The sequence below is a fragment of the Lathyrus oleraceus genome, chromosome 3 (assembly GCF_024323335.1).
Source record: "Lathyrus oleraceus cultivar Zhongwan6 chromosome 3, CAAS_Psat_ZW6_1.0, whole genome shotgun sequence".
NCBI lineage: Eukaryota > Viridiplantae > Streptophyta > Magnoliopsida > Fabales > Fabaceae > Lathyrus > Lathyrus oleraceus.
In genome coordinates this window covers 246,171,368-246,194,273 of record NC_066581.1, presented here as the reverse complement: position 1 = coordinate 246,194,273, position 22,906 = coordinate 246,171,368, and the positions used below count along the sequence as shown (strand labels likewise).

At 41.4% G+C, this 22,906-nt stretch overlaps 2 long non-coding RNA genes across 10 annotated transcripts; both read left to right on the top strand.

The window, feature by feature from the left end:
* The first annotated feature begins 4,981 nt into the window (after nt 1-4,981).
* On the top strand, nt 4,982-22,657 carry LOC127126653 (uncharacterized). Of its 9 annotated transcripts, none has more exons than XR_007805053.1 (11): nt 4,982-5,277; nt 5,469-5,573; nt 5,685-5,993; nt 6,139-6,254; nt 6,360-6,857; nt 6,957-7,218; nt 7,323-7,467; nt 7,543-7,707; nt 7,811-7,831; nt 7,991-8,111; nt 8,190-8,509. It is a non-coding gene; the product is annotated as an uncharacterized LOC127126653 (long non-coding RNA). The 9 variants fall into 9 exon arrangements; XR_007805049.1 differs by having other exon boundaries at nt 6,079-6,254; nt 6,364-6,857; XR_007805047.1 differs by having other exon boundaries at nt 6,079-6,254.
* On the top strand, nt 19,305-20,049 carry LOC127126655 (uncharacterized). Its single transcript, XR_007805054.1, has 3 exons — nt 19,305-19,593; nt 19,785-19,889; nt 20,001-20,049. It is a non-coding gene; the product is annotated as an uncharacterized LOC127126655 (long non-coding RNA).
* Nucleotides 22,658-22,906: the final 249 nt, after the last annotated feature.

Genomic DNA, 22,906 nt, shown 5'->3' with positions numbered 1-22,906 from the left:
AACTAGTGTGGTGTACAAGCAACACAAATAAAGGGCTCAAAGGATAAACCCTAACATACAAAATATTCAATCCTTGTACCTTTAAAACGTTAGCTTTGAATCTCCTTAAATAACAATACAAAGTCTGGGATTTTTGAATGGGCATTTGATCACATTCAGAATTGTAGGATATCTTGTTAAGATTTGTTTTTCAAATATCCTCCAAAAATATTTGATTTGATTTAGATTTAAATCTCCATTTAAATTGATTTGATAATGCCCAATCCAATCAAGCAAATCCATATAAATGCATGGATAAAATATAACAACAAATATGCAACAAATCTGATTGAAACAACCAGAAAATAACACGCATAATAGCTGCAACATTGGCTAGCTGACAAGGGCCAGATGTTGCACACATGTTGGCACATTTATTCCCACACGTGTCATTTCTTCACAAAAGACATCTTGAACATATCATGTTGTTTTGCATAGTGCAGACAATCCAAAAAGGAACAACAAGTATAAATAGAGTTACACTTTCTCTTCTTCTTATCTCGTCCTACCATATCTTTTGTGGATCGATTTAGTGTTTTTTAGCATTTTGTCTCTTCATCATCACCACTATGGAACCCAAAAGAGCTTGCACCTCCCAACCATCATCCTCTTACCACTCTAAAAAATTTTCCACCCAAGAACAAGAAACCAACTACAGTCGACACTATGCTGATAGAGAGACTTATGTCTCGCTTCTTGGATGAGAAAGTCTTTAAGAAGTGTAACTTTATTGAAGCATTCTTGATGGTCAACTTGAGAAATGTCGTGTTTGAAGTGACTCAAGAAATATTTCCTTCCTTGGTGAGGCTATTTTACTTCAATCGTAAGTACTCAAATGGCTTTCTCAGCTCCGAAGTTAAGAAGCATCCCATTCAAATAAGTCTTGAAGAGTACACACAAGTTTACAACCTTTCCTACAATAATCATGTGTATGACAAGAATGTAATGACTTTAATTTTTATCTTGCTGCTATCATATTTTTTATTGATGAAACCTCCATCATTTCGAATCTATTCAACATTGCTTGAAACTCCAAATATTCGATTAATTCATTATATTATGAGTCATGTTATCTTATTAAGACAGAGAAACTCCAACCACATCAATAAATCAGACATACCTTCAGTTTGGTTCATGAAAATAGAGTTGAGAAAACTTGGGTTGATGCAGTAATCCATCATATGATGGATAACAAAAAGAAGAACACTCACTTACCATATAGTGAACTAAATATGAAGATCCTGGAGTTTTCCGACTATAATATGAAGGAAGAGAGATCAGAGATTAGACACTAAAAACAGGAGAAGAAATAAGAAAATTATATAAGAACCTCTAAAATCACCACCAAGAGCATGAAGCAGATGACCTCACTCCTTCCTCCTGAAATGTCTTCAACAACCTCCTCGAGAATCAACAATTACTAATAAGGATGCATAGGAAGACAAATTCAAGACTTTTCCACCTTACTGAAAAACTTGAAAAGACCCATCTCATATCTCCAATTGTGACAATTGATGATTATGATGAAGAGGAGAACTAGTGTTTTGCTGAATTGTTCTTGCTTTATTGATTTTATGTGTTTTTCCTTTCCTGTTACAACTTCCATCTTGTACTTTTAATTCCAACCTTTTTTCGATTGGATGAAATTTTTTATTTTCCCTCTTTAAATGCTTGACTATGTGATTAATATACTTGGATATTCAACTTTTTGTCTTGCATATTTACTCGTATTTTTAATTATGACAAAGGAGGAGAAGTATACTCTGTAGGAGAGTAGAGTATACTCTCTACTCATGTGAGAGGGGTTTAAACACTCCAACTTATTATCTAATTTTTCTTATTTTACCACCTTCTTAAGATATGCGTTATCATCATAAAAAAAAGGATAATGTGGAACTATGTGCTTGCAGGTTTAATCAAGAAGTGATAAAAACTCATAGATAAGCAAGATATGTCTAGCCCCGATAATATCATGGTTTTGATGATGACAACACCTAAATATGTAACATCCTTTAACAATATTATGATGCCAACAACGCATGAACACAAACAAGTGCTAAAGCTAGTTCAAGCAGTCAAAGATGCACAAGATAATTTATCAAGTTATTCCTCCAAATAAAGCTGAAGATTTAGGGTTTTATGATCACCTGTAATACCCTCTAATGATGGCATCTAAATTGAATATTTCTCAAGCCTTATACATTAGAAGATTCAATTGACGTGGTTATTTGATTTATGTATCCAACAGAAGGACTTGAAGCTTCGAGTATGAAAGCTCGCATGACCGTGTCTAGTTGAGTGACCAGTTGTCGCAACCCGAAAAATACAGTGGTGCGAAAAAACAACCGGCGAAAGAAAATGACAGAAGAGTCGCCACCGTGCGTTATTTATCCCAAAGGAGGGAAAGGAAACGCTCGAAGTAAACCTGAAGAGAAGGAAAGGAAAAGACAAGGTCTCGCAACCAAATCTTGGGTTCGGGAGTCGATTATGCGAAGGGAAGGTATTAGCACCCCTACGCATCCGTAGTACTCTACGGGATCCACTCTTGTTGTTTCTTGTCTAAAGGGTGTATGTTTATCTAATGTACTATTTACTAAAAGAACGGGTCAAAGAAAATGACTCGCACGGATGTCGCATCCACTGCATACGTATCTCATATGAATATGAGAATCAGAGTCTTCGTAGCTCGGCTACCTATGGGTGAAAGAGATGTGTGCTCGCTAAGACATCGCGTCTTATGCCTACGTATCTCATCGGGAATGAGAATCAGAGAAAAACGTAGTTCAGCTAACTACGGGAATAAGGGTCTCGATTGCAACTAGGGCAAGAGAAAAGGAAAGTCTCGATCGTAACGAGGGCGAGAGAAAGGGAATGTCTCGATCGCAACGAGGGCGAGAGAAAGGATCGCAACGAGGGCGAAAGCAAACAAGGATTAGTTGTTAGTCGTTAGTCAAACTCGGCAAGACATCGCGTCTTGTGCCTACGTATCTCATCTGAACATGAGAATCAGAGTTGCCGTAGTTCGGCTCACGCACGCCGAAACAAAACAAAACACAAAAGGCAAACATGGAACCCGAATGCCAATCGCTGGACTTACATCAGCTTCCGAACCAAACAAACCCACACTGGAAACCAGATGCCACTTGATGGACTTATACCGGACTCCAAGCACACAACAATAGGATACGGAATGCCAATGGCTGGGCTTACATCCGTCTCCTACACACACAAGAAGAAACAAGCAACAAGTTACTAAGGAGTCGGGAACTCGAGCCTAGTAACTGTCAAGCAAACACACACAAAAAGAAAAAGGGTGCCCGGAGAGATCTCGCACGATCTCCTGCCTACGTACCTCATCTGGTATGAGAATCAGGGCGACGTAGTTCCCCTACATAGGGATTGCCATCTGAACATGGACTTACAAAAGGAGGACACCAGTTGTGTCAAAGGAGAGTGGGCGATGTGGTTCACGTCCTAGCAGTAGGTGTCGCAGCTCGCTGAATCGAGTCTTAGGCGGTTACCTCTTTGCAATAGAACGGACTACATGCCACAAGATCGGAGACGCACGAAAGGTCTAAAAGAAATGGGGAAGCTCTGCCCTAGAGTTGTCATGCAATATGTACTTAAGTGTTAGGATTTACAAATGGGAATATCTACCTAATGTTAGCATGCAAAGAATATGGGAATTCTACCTATGTTATCATACAGAAGAATAAGGGAATCCTACCTATGTTATCATACAAAAGGATATGGGAATCCTATCTATGCTATCATACAAAGGGTTCTATCTAATGGGTGCTACCTAATCGGAACAAGAATCAACGAATGGAGCAAGGAGAAGTGTTAGGGATAAGGGTAGATGGCGATGCATGAAGTAATCGACTTACAAGGTTGATGGCGATGCATAAAGCAATCGGCTTACAAGGTTGATGGCGATGCATAAAGCAATCGACTTACAAAAGGGTGGATGAATATGTGCTGGTTCTGTTAGGTTTTGAAAAAAGTGATTACTCGACGTTGGATCGAGGTTTTGGTCTTGTTTTGAAATGGTTATCGGGTATTCATTTTATTTCTTGTATTAACAGATGAATAAAGAATGAAAGAATATTATACATTTCATGGGAGAGGGATACATTTGTTATGAATGGGGATTGTTCATGGCAAACAAACAATAATAATACATGCCTCAAACACCATACAAGTAGGCCACAGTTAATCAAACAAGTAAGATATAAACAAGTATATAATCGAATCAAATAATCAAAGAATGAAATAATGAAGCATTAAACAATGTATGAGTGTAAGTGTAAGGGAACCGGCTCATTGTAAGAAAGCCCAAGAGTAAGCTATGTGAGGTCGATGGCGATGCTTAAAAAGCAATCGACTTACAAGGGTGTGAAAATGGGCTCGACATTGAGTCGAGAAAATATGATTTTTAATTTTGAAATGGTTTTGAATGTTTTTTTATCAAAGAGATTGTGATGATTTATCATGATTGTAACATAACCCACACATAAAGGCAAATAATTTGTACAAATGAAATGAACAAACACAAATGTAATAATTCACATAAATCCTAAAAAAAAATGAGTAATCACATAAGCCATATTAAAAATAAAACAATAAAAAATGAATAAATGATAGAAATATGTTAGTTAAATGGTAAGGTTAGAAAAAAACATGGAAAGATAAAAAATGTTGGAAAACCAAAGCAACAAACCCGGGTATTGAACCCACCCCACTCAAGACCATGAAATCACTCCTCTCCACCAAACCACTTAAGATTATATGCTACTGAAATACTACCTTAAATATATGAACCGGGCTAAAAAAATAAAAAGATTTAAAATAAAAAAACAAAATAAACATTTTTATGGTTTTTGTGTTAAAAACAAATTAAATTAAATAATAAAAGAAAAAATTAAAAAAAGAAAAAAAGAAAATGGAAACACAGAAGTTCGTCTTCATCGCCATCGTCCTCCCCACCTCACGAACTCAACCTTCCCAAACTCACTCCTTCACTCTCTCTTCTCTCGGTAACATTCATCAACACTCACAATCTCACTCACACCAAACTTCACATTTCTCTCAATCCCACTCTCGTTCTCAACGAACCCCTCTCAATCACTCTCAGCTCTCACAATATTTTCAATCAACAAGCATAAAGAGAAAGAAAAAGAGGTCCTTACAAAGTGTCACTGCGGTGGTGGTGAAGGATGCGAAGAAGCTGGCCTCCAGGTACGATTTTGGGGTTTTAGGTTTTCTCTGTTTCAGATTTTCGCCTCCAGGTTTCTGTTGTTGATTTTGAATCGTCGCCTCCAGGTCTTTTGTTGTGCTCTTTTTGATTAGGGTTCTTTTTCTCTGTTTTCGCCTCCACTTCGTTTTCGAATCCCCTCTTACTGATTTCTTCTGCCTATTTATCTCTGCAGCTTAGGGTTTTGACTCGGTGCCCTTCTTCCAAAAGAGTAACTCTGTAACCTCCTTTCTGATGTGCTCAGTTTGGATGGGCTTCTTTGGTGCTAGGTTCGAAAGTGGTAATCTGAACCTTCGCTTTCTTCTTGAATTTTGCTTCTAATCCAATTTGGGAAATTTCTGATGTTTTAAATTTTTACTGCTTTGGCTGATTACTTACCTTTTTACTGCAGTGAAAATGGTGAGCTTGGTTTGATGCATCCTCGTTCATGTTTGGTAGGTTAGTCCTTTGTCTCATATTCTGGTTCAATGCCTTATAAGTTTTAATCCCACTATTTGCACTCAATTCCTTGCCCTCACTTGTTTCTCTTGCTGCAACATGGACTTGGCCTATCATGTTCAAGCTAAGGTCTAGCCCTGGTAGCCTATGATGCAAGCTTGGAAACTGTTTGGCTTTGAGGTGTGCACATTGTGATGAAGGTGTAATGTTGCTGCTCACTTGGTCTTGCAATGTCATGTTGGATCATTTTTCAGTTCAGCAGGTGAGTGGCTAAGCATGGTTTGATTTCTTATTGAAATGCAAGGAAAAAAAACCATGTGCTTGAGTTGGCATGCTTCATGTTGTAGGACCTTGTTTGTCTTGTGGTGAGCTTTTGGACAATTGTTGGGACTGTCTTTGTATTGTAGGATGACCTTTCAGCTAGGCAATGTTGGCTGCAATTTCGCATTAGGTCCTGCTTGCTTACGCTCACAACAGATTATGACTTGGACATTGACAACAAACTTAAGGCTTTAGTTTCATGGTATGTCAACAACACTTCATGTCTTGTGCATTGATGGTGTTTCTTGTTGGATATGATTTGGTTTTTATGTGCAATCACCATTGCCTCTTGCTCCATGATTCCAAGATAGCCAAGACAATTGTACCATTACAGCTTGGTGCACTGAGGGATTTTGCCTAGGTTGCAAGTCTGCTAGCATTTGGCTTAGATTTCAAAGCAATGTAGTAAGCAAGCCAAAGGTCAGCTGGCAGTTGAATTGGCTATGTTACAGTTATGTGTCTTAGGTTTATTATGTAAAATTCCAGTTCATGTATCATGATTGATTTAAATGAATGGCTCCCCTGCAAGCTGTTTTGGTCTAAGTGTTTATTGATGATGGCAAGGCTAGTGGATTTGCAACAGGTATGAGGATCATGATGTCCCAAGTCCAACTTGGCCAGTACTGCAGCAGCAGGTAAGGTACTCCTTGATGCATAATGGTTTTCACACTACAGCTCATGAGAGTGGTGGTTATGTATGACTTGGTCTTTATTGTCACAACTGATGGCTTTGCTAACAAGATGATAGGCTAACACACTCCAAGGCCTGGCACGGTGTGCAGCTAGTATTGGTGCAATCCTGTAGGTCAGTGTATGCTGTTGATTGTCAAATGGCCCTAATTGGCATAAGTTCAGTTGAATTATTATGCTTTATAACAAATCTGAATTGGTTTTATTGGTGTAGGCTAGTATGTGCATAGCTTGACAATTCAATGAGTAGAGCTTGTTGATGATGATGATGGCATGATAAGCTTGATGGTTCCATGATAGTTCAGGATAGTGGTATGGAGTTTCAAAGTTTGGACTGCTCCTAATATTCTATTATCTCATAGAACTATTGGCATGATGGTTTGGTGCATCTCATGGGATATCCGTCCTTGGTTTAAACAATGCCTTAGCATGTACCTTGTGGTATTCTGATTTTGTTTGATGGCTTTTTCTAACAGGTTAGTAGACTCACAACCATCTGCCAGTCTGATTATGTTTCAAGGCTTGTGTTTTGGCACTCAGTTTGGAAGACAAGTCTTTGGATATTTTGTTTTGATTATAGGCCAGTTGCTGTGGACTTACAACTTCGGATGCATTTGTCTGTTTTGGGTGTCATGGCTGAACCAGGGAGGATCTTCTGTTGCTCAAGGCTTATGCTGGCTTAATGTTCATGTACTAGTTCTGCAGCAGGTGCTCGTGGATAATAGGTATGAGAACCATGGTGGTTTGGTTTTGTAAGGCAATTGTGCAATGAAGCCTTAACTGCAGCTGATACATCGCAGGTTGGTTTGTGATGCATTGTGAATTGGTACAAGTTTGTTCAAATGGAATTGCTTCAAATCATTTGCTCTAAGTTCAGTCATCACGCCATGACCTTATGGAATTCAAGTTTCGATTTGGCAGCTGCAGGACCATGATGACAGGATGCTAGTACAAGGTGTGTCAAGGTGAGTTCAAAACCATAATTCATGTGCATTGCTTTGCCAAATCAATCATGTATGTACCATGTTTGATCATGTGATTAGGGTATTTGGTTATTGATGAATGCAGGGCCAGTTCAGCAGGGTAAAGGTTGGTGTTCTTGTTTGCTGAATTGGTTTTGGTTTGCATATCTGCTGGTGTAAACTTCATGCTGCAAGATCAGTTGATGTTACTGTATCCATGTTGATTCAGTTTGACATCTGGTTTGAAATATGTCTCATAGTGTTATGGTGTGTCGTGGCATTGCAGGTTACCAACTGATGTTCTGTTGCACCACTGATGTTGTTTGTAGGCTCAAGTAAAGCAACCAGGTTTATCAATACAAAGACCTGGATGATAATTCTGGTTTAACATGGTGACGGTCAGATTCGTAAGTTGTCTTTCTTGGTTATGTGACACTGCTAGTGGACAGATGAGACTGAATGCACGCTGCCTTATTTCATGACAGATTTAGGCCTGCTATAGGATTATGATGGCAGGACATTTACCAAGAGGAGTTCAAGGCCAAATCCATTTGAAATGCAATGTGAAGCCACATTTGGAAACGCATCAAAGCCCAATAGCATAGTACCCCAAGCATGACTTTTGGATGGTGGATCAATGAAGGAAGACTAGTCTAGGTCTTAGGTGGTAAAAAAAAGTGAGTTGGCCTTGGTCAAAGTTGACCAAAAAAAGTCAATTGTTGACCAAAGTCAACAAATAGCATTTCTTTGTATTTCCTTTATGACTTCTTTGTAAATGGATATTCAATGGACAATTGTGGATAGAATTAGGGTTTAATGGATTATGGTTGACTTTGGTCAAAGTTGACCAAAAAGTCAACTGTTGACCAAAGTCAACAGTTGGTCAAAAATGTCCAATTTTTGTATTTTCTTGTATGGACTCACATGTAATGGTTTAAACATGGATGAAATAGATTGAAATGGATTAACAAATGGTTTGAAGTTGGTTTCCAAATTGTTTTGCCTTATGACTTGAATGTTTGACTTTGAAAAGAACATGACTTGACAGGCAATATATGTTAACAGGGCCATGAAATGATGGTATAAGATTAGGATCTGAAAGGGATATTCATGAATCAAGTGGCATGATTGGCAATTGGCTTGAAACACAAGAAGCTTGGTTGTTCAGATGACCCAGACCATAGATGTATTAACAATCACATGAACAACACCATGACTTTGGACCAAGACCAAAAACATAAAAAATTCAGGACCAAAATTGGGGTATGACAGTTGCCCCTATTTAAGCGTCTTCAACTAGAGAATATGGAGCAGGACGTTCTTCATATGATCATAGTGGGAGATGATTAAATACTAAGAAGACCCGGATTTTGATCCTGAATCCCTATGAAACAATTAACAGTGTCTGTCAGAATCGGCAAAGAAGCAATCTCAAAAGAAGAATCCGTCTGGTACGGTGAAAATCGGCCTGAGTACCGAAACAGAAAGTTGACCTGGATACCAAAATAAATGGTAACACATGAATACCCATGGCCTGAACGCCGCACATTAGTCTGAACACTAAGCATCGGAATATGAGAGTATCAATGTTGGTCTGATCATCGGAAATCTGGTCTGAACACCACTTCGACCTGGAAATCGGAAAACTGGCCTGAATGCCACAAGTACTTCGACTTGAACGTCGGAAACTTCTTCGATCTGAAAATCAGAAACTGGCCTGAATGCCACTTCGGTCTGGATACCGGGAACTGGCCTGAATGCCACTTCGGTCTGAATACCGGAAATTGGCCTGAATGCCACAAGTTGCATCGACCTGGATGTCGGAAACTTCTTCGATCTGAATATCGGAAACTGGCCTGAATGCCACTTCGGTCTGGATACCGGGAACTGGCCTGAATGCCACAAGTTGCATCGACCTGAATGTCGGAAACTTCTTCGATCTGAAAATCGGAAATTGGCCTGAACGCCACTTCGGTCTGAATACCGCCTCGGTCTGAACACCGGAAAATTCTTCATGTCTATCAGCATCGACGAAGATAACAAACAGTGATACGTGAGCCAGCACGCATGCCAAAGACCCATGCTGGGGATAACGCGCCACGAACCGGCTATTCTTTATTCCACCCTAGCACACGAACACTTCGCGTTTAGCTGGGGATTAATCTTTCTTGTTTTGCTCCTTTTTTGGACCCCGAAACCTCTTTGATTACCATTCCCATCTTTGCTCGACAGAAACTCTGATTCAAAATCACGATGCCAAACTCCTCAGAGTAACACCTTCTCCTTTGGGCAAAACCCCCTCTCAAACAAATACCACGGCTTGAGACTAGCGTATGCTTGCAATAATGATGCATGATCTTTTTCAAGCGTAATGCTCCATAATTATGGAAATGCTACGCGATTTATTATATTTTTTTATGCTATGCTTATTCTACATGATGAATGCATAAAAAGTATCCCCCTCAAGGGACTCTTCTGGGGAGCTCGAGACACTCTGCTGAGGAACTCGCCAACACTCCGATCTCCACCCTGCTGGGGAATAGCGCTGCTACTGGGAAAAGGCAACCCTTGCTGGGAGTGACAAGACGACTTGCTAGGGATAATCAGGCGACTTCACTGGGGAGAGCCAACCAATCCACAAGTAGGATCAACTCTGCTTTGGGAAATAAATACTACTCCGCTGGTGAAGCTCATCCGATCCACAGGTAGGATAGACTCAGCTAGGGATGCAGATATCCTCCCACTACGGAAAACTCAACCAATCCACAGGTAAGATAACTGCTGGAGATATATTTCTTTGAACCCGTTCCACTCGGGGAACTGCTGAGGAAAATCATCAACACAAACCTCTACTCGGGAGATCTGCTAGGGAAATCCGCTCGGTTGGGGAAGCACAACTCTGGTGGGAAAGCAAATATACCAGACTCTGTGCTGGGGAGAGACATCCAAAAACCTGCTGAGGATGAGTGCTCACGACCACGCTGGGGATAACACTCTCACACCCACTGGGGAGATACAGCTTACTGGACACGGAACACCTGTCGAGTCGTCGAACAACGGCTTTCATCATCCACCTACCGTGTCGACTTTCCACTTTTGAGAACTCCCAGACTCGCCTGGACTTTTCTGACTTATTCCACAAAGATCGGATTCCTGGGATTCATACAAACTTTCCAGTCCTTAGACTTTGAAGAGTCTTCTTGATTAGCTTTCAGGATCGTCGTCGCAACTCTGTCACGGGCTTTTCACCGTTAGTCTATCCATTGCCCCTGGTCGGGCTCTGCAGAGATCTCTTTTGTCAAAAGGTTTCATACCACTACATGCTAGTGAATGAAGATATCTAACGGTACCTGCACAAGAGATTGTTAGATAAAAGCGTGCCCTAGGCGTGCCAACACTTCAACACCTTGGTCACTCAAACTTCCGAATAAGATTTCCAGATTTCAATCTTATAAGCACGCATCGGAAGGGACCTCTATGTTTCCAAATGTAACTATTCTTATCAAAACGAATGGATGTTTTCGTAATCAAAACGGTAATGAAAACAAAAACAAAATTATTTGACTGAACACGCACTTATTGACTGAAACAAAAAGGACGGCCCAGAACTGAGCGACGCACAGGAGGCAAACCCTGGAAAGAGGTGATTGCACACAAAAGGAAAAAATATCTATCCTAATGGCAATGTGAAACCGTGATCTCATCGGGTTCCAACTCGGTTACACCTCATATATCCTCAAGACTTTCCGCACTTTCGGCCTTCTGAACAAGATGCTTCTGATTCGATCTCTGTCGGAGATTAGCTGTGATGTCTTAATCAAAGCACAAACGATCATGCCAGACACAGTTGTTCGTTTCATTCCCTCTTTTGCCTGGACCGCCCTTTCGGGTTTCAGTCCACCGAGATACCCTTTTTTTTTTTTTTTTTTTTTTGCCCAAGTCGCCCTTGTGGGGTTTTCGACTTACCGGGTGTACAGTTCTTTTCTTTTATTATCCCTAACTTTTGCCCGAACCTTTTCTCTCTTTTTTTTTTGGTTCGCCGGGATGCCCTTTTTGCCTGGACTCTTTTATTCTTTTTGTCCAGCGGGTCTCTTTCTCACGAAGTATCTTTTAACTGCGTCCGCATTCACAGGGGATGGAAAATCCTCATCATCCGTGGTCGTCAGCAACAAGGCTCTGTCAGAGAAAACCCCTTTTGACCACGAACGGACATTCATAATTGTTTATCCACTTGCCCCACGATCGTCTTGAGGAGGAAGGATCCTTTTCAACACCACATCTCTTCCATGCTACCCACGAGGTCGCACTTCTCGGTCAACAACACGCTTCATTTACTGGGTACAACTGCCCCATGACAAGTAACTGTCAGCCTCTTTTCTCAACCAGGCTCAACGCGTTATACCGAGTCCTCATCCACTCGCCCTTTTCTAACTTCTCATCCATCCGGACTCTTTACAATGAAATCTAACCTCCAGCAGGCAAGATCACTTCCATCCCATACCGCACGAGGAAGGCGTTGCCCCAGTAGATGCACGTACCAAAGTACGACACTCAGGATACCAACTTCGTACTCAGCCACTATCATTGGTGCGTTCACATGTTATCGGGGAAGCACTAGCTCACTCTCTTTAAACTCTCCTCATCAGACATCAAAACCCGTTCGGATTCGGGGTCAGGCCCCTCCTCCGGGATCGGTTACTCTCAACCTTTCGATTCGAGTACCTCGAGATGTCCTCATCAGGGACTTCAGACTTCCTTGGTTGACAATCATCAGTGGGCTGTTGGGCGAGATAACCATACAATACCCTCCTCTTGGTTGCTTTCTGGGAGGCATACTGAATATCGTATTCAATCGACATCACTTGCCCTCTCGCAACCCGTCCGTTCGATGCTAGCTCCTCAAGCACATACTTGATCAGATCCATTTTGGACATCCACAAGGTGGTATGAACCAAACATACACTGTCTCAATCGGCGAGCAGCCTATGCCAAAGTACATCAAGTTTTCTCGAGCAGTGAGTGTATTGTTTCACAGTCGATAAACTTTTTGCTTAGGTAAATTGCGTGCTCTTTTCGACAAGACTAGTCATGTTGACTCAATACGCACCTCATAGACCCCTTAAGGGCTGTCAAGTACCAGATTAGCAGTCGTTTCTTCCCCGGAAGGTATCAGAATCAGAGGTTCCTACTACTCCCTTTTTTTTTGTCTTTCCATGCCCCTTGGCAGTCCTCATTCCATCTGACCATTTGATTTCTTTCTTTTTTCGTTTGTTTATGGTTCAGGCGTTTCTAGTACTGTTCCTTTTTTTTTTTTTTTTTTGCAGGATCAACCTTGATTCCTCTTTCGTTCGCAACATGCCTCGGCAGCTTGCTGGACAGCACTCCATAAGTGCGCTAATTCGAACTCAACAGTATGAGTTATCTCTACCTGTCAAACAACTTGATCCATCGGGTGCCCCTCTTCTGCTTGGGACTTTGCCATCATGTCATCAACATGGCATTTGCTTTCACGATGAATCATATCATGAAACAAAGTCACCCCAGACTTCTGATACTTGGCACCGGCCTTCTCGATACTGAACGACATCACCTTATAACCAGAAGGTGCCCCTTGTGTGATGGACATGGTTTACGTCATATCATCTGGCAACAGTTCAATCTGGTCTCGGCCAAGAAGCCATCCATGAAGATAAACTGAGCATTATAATCAATCCAATACCTCGTTGTGACGTACCGGGAATTCATCTTTCAGATTAGCTCAGCTCACATCTCGACAGTCCACACACATTCTCATCTTCCAGCACCGGTTTCCGCTTCCCTGGAGGACAGTCTTCTCTCCATGGTAACTCGTGCCTCCACAACATTGGTATCTTACCTTGGTGTATCTAGATACAACCAGGCGCACATATACCATCCTGTTCTTGACTTGCCTCTGAAGCGGCCTCAATATTCGCTTTCTGACCTCGGCGGTGCTTGGAGCAACAATTCTGAGCACTCCTCATGCGGTTGAATCATCTTCTCCTCTGGTTTCAACGACCCGGCTAATTCCAACAAATCACAATCTTCTTCACCTTCTCCTTCGGCATGATAGATCGAATTGTCGAAGTCATACAAAGGTGTAACCAAATTGTTATCGATGAGATCAGGAGGGTAATCACTTTTGAGGTTGGAACGAGACAAGTTCAAAAGAAAAACGAAAAACATTGCCATTTTTTTATTTTTTTTTAAAACTGTAAAAAATGAAAAACAGGGAACACCGCTTTTAATCACAAAAACATCCATTTATTACTGATGCAAAACGTTGCAAAATGAAACACATGAGATGGCCCTTACAATGGACCAGTACGTTTCGGGCAAAACGTATGGCTTTCATGCAAACAAAATTAAAACAGAAATACTACACTTCCGGATGAGCGACAGTGATGCTTTTGGAGACCTTCCAATTGCCTAGTACGCACGACTTTATCCACAACTCGAGCTTGCGGTCACGGTCAATCTCTTCACTCACTGAGCAAGCATGATCAGGATCCAACATTTCTGCACTGACAAAGGGGTACGGTGGGGGATATCCTCTGTTTGGTCTAGACGACTCTTGATCTGGCGGATAACCGACCCCAAACATGTCTGCTTTTACCACTATGTCAATGATCCTTCCCCAGCCTTGGGCCTCTTTGTTCTTCACCACTTCCAGAGCTTGTTTATAAGAAGAAATGGACAGTTTCTTCTCTTTCTCAGCAACAAAGGCATTCTCCACCGGGACGGTCTCAACGGCCAGACTGGGCGCTTTACATCTTACATCGTCCATTTCTACTTTCTTCATCTTTTGGGTCATGTCCTTCATCAATACACACCCCTCTGTGGTGACGGTCGCACAACAAAAATCAACAACAGGGAAAGCTCCATCCTGCACCAGAGGTTTTGAGACCACGAACATTGGAACCTTTAACTGATTCTCCTCAGTCGCCCTTATTCCTTTCTTGTCCTTTTTCACCATCTTCACCTTGACCGGACCCTGCCATTATACGGGGTCGGCCTCGCCATCCATTATCTGTGCCAAGCTGATAGCTTTAGAGTCTACCATGTCCTGGACGACATGTTTGAAAGCTCTACAACCCTCAATGTTGTGTCCGGGCACCTCAGAATGGAACTCGCACCTGGCATTCTCATCATAGTGTGCAGGCCTCTTCTGTTGTGCTATGGGAATCAAAATCCTTGGCCGGACTAACCCCAAATCTCTCAATCTCCTGAACAAAAGGGTATAAGTCACAGGTGGTTCCTCAAACTGACGATCCTCCTTCTTCTTCTTCACCTGGCTCTTAGCTCTTGGTGCTTTCTGTTGAAGTGGTGGTTGTTGCGGGGGTACAGGTGAGTTACCAACAAGAGTGGTTACAGCAACAGCATAAGGATGATAACGATCCTTACTGCGTTCTTTCTTTGCTGGCACACCACTTGACTCAACCTCCTTTTTGAGCGGACCACTGTCAGAGAGTTTCTTTGCTACCGAACCAGAGGGATTTGTTACATCGGATGATGGAGCCTTTCCCTGAACTTTCTCCTTGATCATCCAGCTCTCAATCCTTTCCAATCTCTCAGACATGGCTTTCTGCCCCAAGGCAAGCCCTTGCACAATACTGAACAATCCCCTCATCATCTCTTTCAGTTCAAGGATGTCGGCGTTGGGAAGATCCATCAGCTTGGATTTGTTGAGTCTGACTGTATGTCTGAATGGAAGAGCTATGCGCATCGGTTGACACCTACAAAACAGCAAATGGGTTAGTATGACTCACGCATGCAATGTCTATCCGTACCAGGAATATTCCTTTGATTTTGGTTTCACAGAGACAGATAATTTTTCATCAATAACATTCTGACATCTGGATATCTCTCAACCAGAATCTTAATCAAAAAGTGGACCCTGAGTACGGATAGACACGAGTTGAATGCAGATGAATGCGATGCAAATGCATGAATGCAAGTCACTGCGCCACCAAGTCATCTGAAGACCCATTCTCTGAACTAGTCACAGTCATCGGGACTAAGTCACCATAAATCCGACTTGGGGAGTTCCGAAATAAACGGAACTGGAGATTACATCACTATCATCACAGGAACATCCACTGAACGGATGACAGTCAGATCCTCTGAACAGGTACTTTCAAATTCAACCCGGGGATCCGAAATAAACGGAACCCATTGATAAACCACGGACAGAACTCCGGCGTCCCAGAAATAAATGTCCATAAATTTGGCTGAACCAAAGTCACCATCACAGCACCACTGGCAGAAACCGTATCCGTAGAGATCAAACCCTCCCCTCACTGGTAGGTTCTAAGAACAGAAGTTTGTCAGCTTCAGCCCTTCAGTCGAGAATAATACGTTTACCACTGAAGGTTTGGCATTATTACGGGATAAAAGACCTCTGCTGACTCCCCTCAACAGGATATCCTAGAGCAAGTTCCCAGTCTCGGGGTCCTCGGATTGAGCAGCGAGAATGCGCCCACCAGAGCTAACATAATCACGTCTCGGAGGAGAGGCCTCGACTGAGTTCTCGGGAAATGGTCACCAGAGTCGACGATTTCTAAAGGAATATCTGTCGTTATGGAACACCCATAGGACAAAATATATCCAACAGAAACCTCGTCTGGAATGTGGGTCTCATGAACGACTTATCATAGCAACATACCACACAAGCCTCATGACTATCCACTCTAACACCTATGTGTACACTCAAGCCTGGGTAGTGGGCTTATTTCTCACAAAATATCCCATCCCAACAAACAGACAACCCACAGAACCCACAGATACAACAAACATATGTACGTGAATGCAATAAGGTAAAGCAGGTAAATGATGAAAATAAATAACTGTACAAAAGAATAAACACCCAACAAACAAGAAACCTACAAAAGCTAGGAGGGACTCGCTTAGGGAAACCGATTCCCCAGCAGAGTCGCCAGCTGTCGCAACCTGAAAAATACAGTGGTGCAAAAAAACAACCGGCGAAAGAAAATGACAGAAGAGTCGCCACCGTGCGTTATTTATCCCAAAGGAGGGAAAGGAAACGCTCGAAGTAAACCTGAAGAGAAGGAAAGGAAAAGACAAGGTCTCGCAACCAAATCTTGGGTTCGGGAGTCGATTATGCGAAGGGAAGGTATTAGCACCCCTACGCATCCGTAGTACTCTACGGGATCCACTCTTGTTGTTTCTTGTCTAAAGGGTGTATGTTTATCTAATGTACTATTTACTAAAAGAACGGGTCAAAGAAAATGACTCGCACGGATGTCGCATCCACTGCATACGTATCTCATATGAATATGAGAATCAGAGTCTTCGTAGCTCGGCTACCTATGGGTGAAAGAGATGTGTGCTCGCTAAGACATCGCGTCTTATGCCTACGTATCTCATCGGGAATGAGAATCAGAGAAAAACGTAGTTCAGCTAACTACGGGAATAAGGGTCTCGATTGCAACTAGGGCAAGAGAAAAGGAAAGTCTCGATCGTAACGAGGGCGAGAGAAAGGGAATGTCTCGATCGCAACGAGGGCGAGAGAAAGGATCGCAACGAGGGCGAAAGCAAACAAGGATTAGTTGTTAGTCGTTAGTCAAACTCGGCAAGACATCGCGTCTTGTGCCTACGTATCTCATCTGAACATGAGAATCAGAGTTGTCGTAGTTCGGCTCACGCACGCCGAAACAAAACAAAACACAAAAGGCAAACATGGAACCCGAATGCCAATCGCTGGACTTACATCAGCTTCCGAACCAAACAAACCCACACTGGAAACCAGATGCCACTTGATGGACTTATACCGGACTCCAAGCACACAACAATAGGATACGAAATGCCAATGGCTGGGCTTACATCCGTCTCCTACACACACAAGAAGAAACAAGCAACAAGTTACTAAGGAGTCGGGAACTCGAGCCTAGTAACTGTCAAGTAAACACACACAAAAAGAAAAAGGGTGCCCGGAGAGATCTCGCACGATCTCCTGCCTACGTACCTCATCTGGTATGAGAATCAGGGCGACGTAGTTCCCATACATAGGGATTGCCATCTGAACATGGACTTACAAAAGGAGGACATCAGTTGTGTCAAAGGAGAGTGGGCGATGTGGTTCACGTCCTAGCAGTAGGTGTCGCAGCTCGCTGAATCGAGTCTTAGGCGGTTACCTCTTTGCAATAGGACGGACTACATGCCACAAGATCGGAGACGCACGAAAGGTCTAAAAGAAATGGGGAAGCTCTGCCCTAGAGTTGTCATGCAATATGTACTTAAGTGTTAGGATTTACAAATGGGAATATCTACCTAATGTTAGCATGCAAAGAATATGGGAATTCTACCTATGTTATCATACAGAAGAATAAGGGAATCCTACCTATGTTATCATACAAAAGGATATGGGAATCCTATCTATGCTATCATACAAAGGGTTCTATCTAATGGGTGCTACCTAATCGGAACAAGAATCAACGAATGGAGCAAGGAGAAGTGTTAGGGATAAGGGTAGATGGCGATGCATGAAGCAATCGACTTACAAGGTTGATGGCGATGCATAAAGCAATCGGCTTACAAGGTTGATGGCGATGCATAAAGCAATCGACTTACAAAAGGGTGGATGAATACGTGCTGGTTCTGTTAGGTTTTGAAAAATGTGATTACTCGACGTTGGATTGAGGTTTTGGTCTTGTTTTGAAATGGTTATCGGGTATTCATTTTATTTCTTGTATTAACAGATGAATAAAGAATGAAAGAATATTATACATTTCATGGGAGAGGGATACATTTGTTATGAATGGGGATTGTTCATGGCAAACAAACAATAATAATACATGCCTCAAACACCATACAAGTAGGCCACAGTTAATCAAACAAGTAAGATATAAACAAGTATATAATCGAATCAAATAATCAAAGAATGAAATAATGAAGCATTAAACAATGTGTGAGTGTAAGTGTAAGGGAACCGGCTCATTGTAAGAAAGCCCAAGAGTAAGCTATGTGAGGTCGATGGCGATGTTTAAAAAGCAATCGACTTACAAGCGTGTGAAAATGGGCTCGACATTGAGTCGAGAAAATATGATTTTTAATTTTGAAATGGTTTTGAATGTTTTTTTTATCAAAGAGATTGTGATGATTTATCATGATTGTAACATAACCCACACATAAAGGCAAATAATTTGTACAAATGAAATGAACAAACACAAATGTAATAATTCACATAAATCCTAAAAAAAATGAGTAATCACATAAGCCATATTAAAAATAAAACAATAAAAAATGAATAAATGATAGAAATATGTTAGTTAAATGGTAAGGTTAGAAAAAAACATGGAAAGATAAAAAATGTTGGAAAACCAAAGCAACAAACCTGGGTATTGAACCCACCCCACTCAAGACCATGAAATCACTCCTCTCCACCAGACCACTTAAGATTATATGCTACTGAAATACTACCTTAAATATATGAACCGGGCTAAAAAAATAAAAAGATTTAAAATAAAAAAACAAAATAAACATTTTTATGGTTTTTGTGTTAAAAACAAATTAAATTAAATAATAAAAGAAAAAATTAAAAAAAGAAAAAAAGAAAATGGAAACACAGAAGTTCGTCTTCATCGCCATCGTCCTCCCCACCTCACGAACTCAACCTTCCCAAACTCACTCCTTCACTCTCTCTTCTCTCGGTAACATTCATCAACACTCACAATCTCACTCACACCAAACTTCACATTTCTCTCAATCCCACTCTCGTTCTCAACGAACCCCTCTCAATCACTCTCAGCTCTCACAATATTTTCAATCAACAAGCATAAAGAGAAAGAAAAAGAGGTCCTTACAAAGTGTCACTGCGGTGGTGGTGAAGGATGCGAAGAAGCTGGCCTCCAGGTACGATTTTGGGGTTTTAGGTTTTCTCTGTTTCAGATTTTCGCCTCCAGGTTTCTGTTGTTGATTTTGAATCGTCGCCTCCAGGTCTTTTGTTGTGCTCTTTTTGATTAGGGTTCTTTTTCTCTGTTTTCGCCTCCACTTCGTTTTCGAATCCCCTCTTACTGATTTCTTCTGCCTATTTATCTCTGCAGCTTAGGGTTTTGACTCGGTGCCCTTCTTCCAAAAGAGTAACTCTGTAACCTCCTTTCTGATGTGCTCAGTTTGGATGGGCTTCTTTGGTGCTAGGTTCGAAAGTGGTAATCTGAACCTTCGCTTTCTTCTTGAATTTTGCTTCTAATCCAATTTGGGAAATTTCTGATGTTTTAAATTTTTACTGCTTTGGCTGATTACTTACCTTTTTACTGCAGTGAAAATGGTGAGCTTGGTTTGATGCATCCTCGTTCATGTTTGGTAGGTTAGTCCTTTGTCTCATGTTCTGGTTCAATGCCTTATAAGTTTTAATCCCACTATTTGCACTCAATTCCTTGCCCTCACTTGTTTCTCTTGCTGCAACATGGACTTGGCCTATCATGTTCAAGCTAAGGTCTAGCCCTGGTAGCCTATGATGCAAGCTTGGAAACTGTTTGGCTTTGAGGTGTGCACATTGTGATGAAGGTGTAATGTTGCTGCTCACTTGGTCTTGCAATGTCATGTTGGATCATTTTTCAGTTCAGCAGGTGAGTGGCTAAGCATGGTTTGATTTCTTATTGAAATGCAAGGAAAAAAAACCATGTGCTTGAGTTGGCATGCTTCATGTTGTAGGACCTTGTTTGTCTTGTGGTGAGCTTTTGGACAATTGTTGGGACTGTCTTTGTATTGTAGGATGACCTTTCAGCTAGGCAATGTTAGCTGCAATTTCGCATTAGGTCCTGCTTGCTTACGCTCACAACAGATTATGACTTGGACATTGACAACAAACTTAAGGCTTTAGTTTCATGGTATGTCAACAACACTTCATGTCTTGTGCATTGATGGTGTTTCTTGTTGGATATGATTTGGTTTTTATGTGCAATCACCATTGCCTCTTGCTCCATGATTCCAAGATAGCCAAGACAATTGTACCATTACAGCTTGGTGCACTGAGGGATTTTGCCTAGGTTGCAAGTCTGCTAGCATTTGGCTTAGATTTCAAAGCAATGTAGTAAGCAAGCCAAAGGTCAGCTGGCAGTTGAATTGGCTATGTTACAGTTATGTGTCTTAGGTTTATTATGTAAAATTCCAGTTCATGTATCATGATTGATTTAAATGAATGGCTCCCCTGCAAGCTGTTTTGGTCTAAGTGTTTATTGATGATGGCAAGGCTAGTGGATTTGCAACAGGTATGAGGATCATGATGTCCCAAGTCCAACTTGGCCAGTACTGCAGCAGCAGGTAAGGTACTCCTTGATGCATAATGGTTTTCACACTACAGCTCATGAGAGTGGTGGTTATGTATGACTTGGTCTTTATTGTCACAACTGATGGCTTTGCTAACAAGATGATAGGCTAACACACTCCAAGGCCTGGCACGGTGTGCAGCTAGTATTGGTGCAATCCTGTAGGTTAGTGTATGCTGTTGATTGTCAAATGGCCCTAATTGGCATAAGTTCAGTTGAATTATTATGCTTTATAACAAATCTGAACTGGTTTTATTGGTGTAGGCTAGTATGTGCATAGCTTGACAATTCAATGAGTAGAGCTTGTTGATGATGATGATGGAATGATAAGCTTGATGGTTCCATGATAGTTCAGGATAGTGGTATGGAGTTTCAAAGTTTGGACTGCTCCTAATATTCTATTATCTCATAGAACTATTGGCATGATGGTTTGGTGCATCTCATGGGATATCCGTCCTTGGTTTAAACAATGCCTTAGCATGTACCTTGTGGTATTCTGATTTTGTTTGATGGCTTTTTCTAACAGGTTAGTAGACTCACAACCATCTGCCAGTCTGATTATGTTTCAAGGCTTGTGTTTTGGCACTCAGTTTGGAAGACAAGTCTTTGGATATTTTGTTTTGATTATAGGCCAGTTGCTGTGGACTTACAACTTCGGATGCATTTGTCTGTTTTGGGTGTCATGGCTGAACCAGGGAGGATCTTCTGTTGCTCAAGGCTTATGCTGGCTTAATGTTCATGTACTAGTTCTGCAGCAGGTGCTCGTGGATAATAGGTATGAGAACCATGGTGGTTTGGTTTTGTAAGGCAATTGTGCAATGAAGCCTTAACTGCAGCTGATACATCGCAGGTTGGTTTGTGATGCATTGTGAATTGGTACAAGTTTGTTCAAATGGAATTGCTTCAAATCATTTGCTCTAAGTTCAGTCATCACGCCATGACCTTATGGAATTCAAGTTTCGATTTGGCAGCTGCAGGACCATGATGACAGGATGCTAGTACAAGGTGTGTCAAGGTGAGTTCAAAACCATAATTCATGTGCATTGCTTTGCCAAATCAATCATGTATGTACCATGTTTGATCATGTGATTAGGGTATTTGGTTATTGATGAATGCAGGGCCAGTTCAGCAGGGTAAAGGTTGGTGTTCTTGTTTGCTGAATTGGTTTTGGTTTGCATATCTGCTGGTGTAAACTTCATGCTGCAAGATCAGTTGATGTTACTGTATCCATGTTGATTCAGTTTGACATCTGGTTTGAAATATGTCTCATAGTGTTATGGTGTGTCGTGGCATTGCAGGTTACCAACTGATGTTCTGTTGCACCACTGATGTTGTTTGTAGGCTCAAGTAAAGCAACCAGGTTTATCAATACAAAGACCTGGCTGATAATTCTGGTTTAACATGGTGACGGTCAGATTCGTAAGTTGTCTTTCTTGGTTATGTGACACTGCTAGTGGACAGATGAGACTGAATGCACGCTGCCTTATTTCATGACAGATTTAGGCCTGCTATAGGATTATGATGGCAGGACATTTACCAAGAGGAGTTCAAGGCCAAATCCATTTGAAATGCAATGTGAAGCCACATTTGGAAACGCATCAAAGCCCAATAGCATAGTACCCCAAGCATGACTTTTGGATGGTGGATCAATGAAGGAAGACTAGTTTAGGTCTTAGGTGGTAAAAAAAAGTGAGTTGGCCTTGGTCAAAGTTGACCAAAAAAAGTCAATTGTTGACCAAAGTCAACAAATAGCATTTCTTTGTATTTCCTTTATGACTTCTTTGTAAATGGATATTCAATGGACAATTGTGGATAGAATTAGGGTTTAATGGATTATGGTTGACTTTGGTCAAAGTTGACCAAAAAGTCAACTGTTGACCAAAGTCAACAGTTGGTCA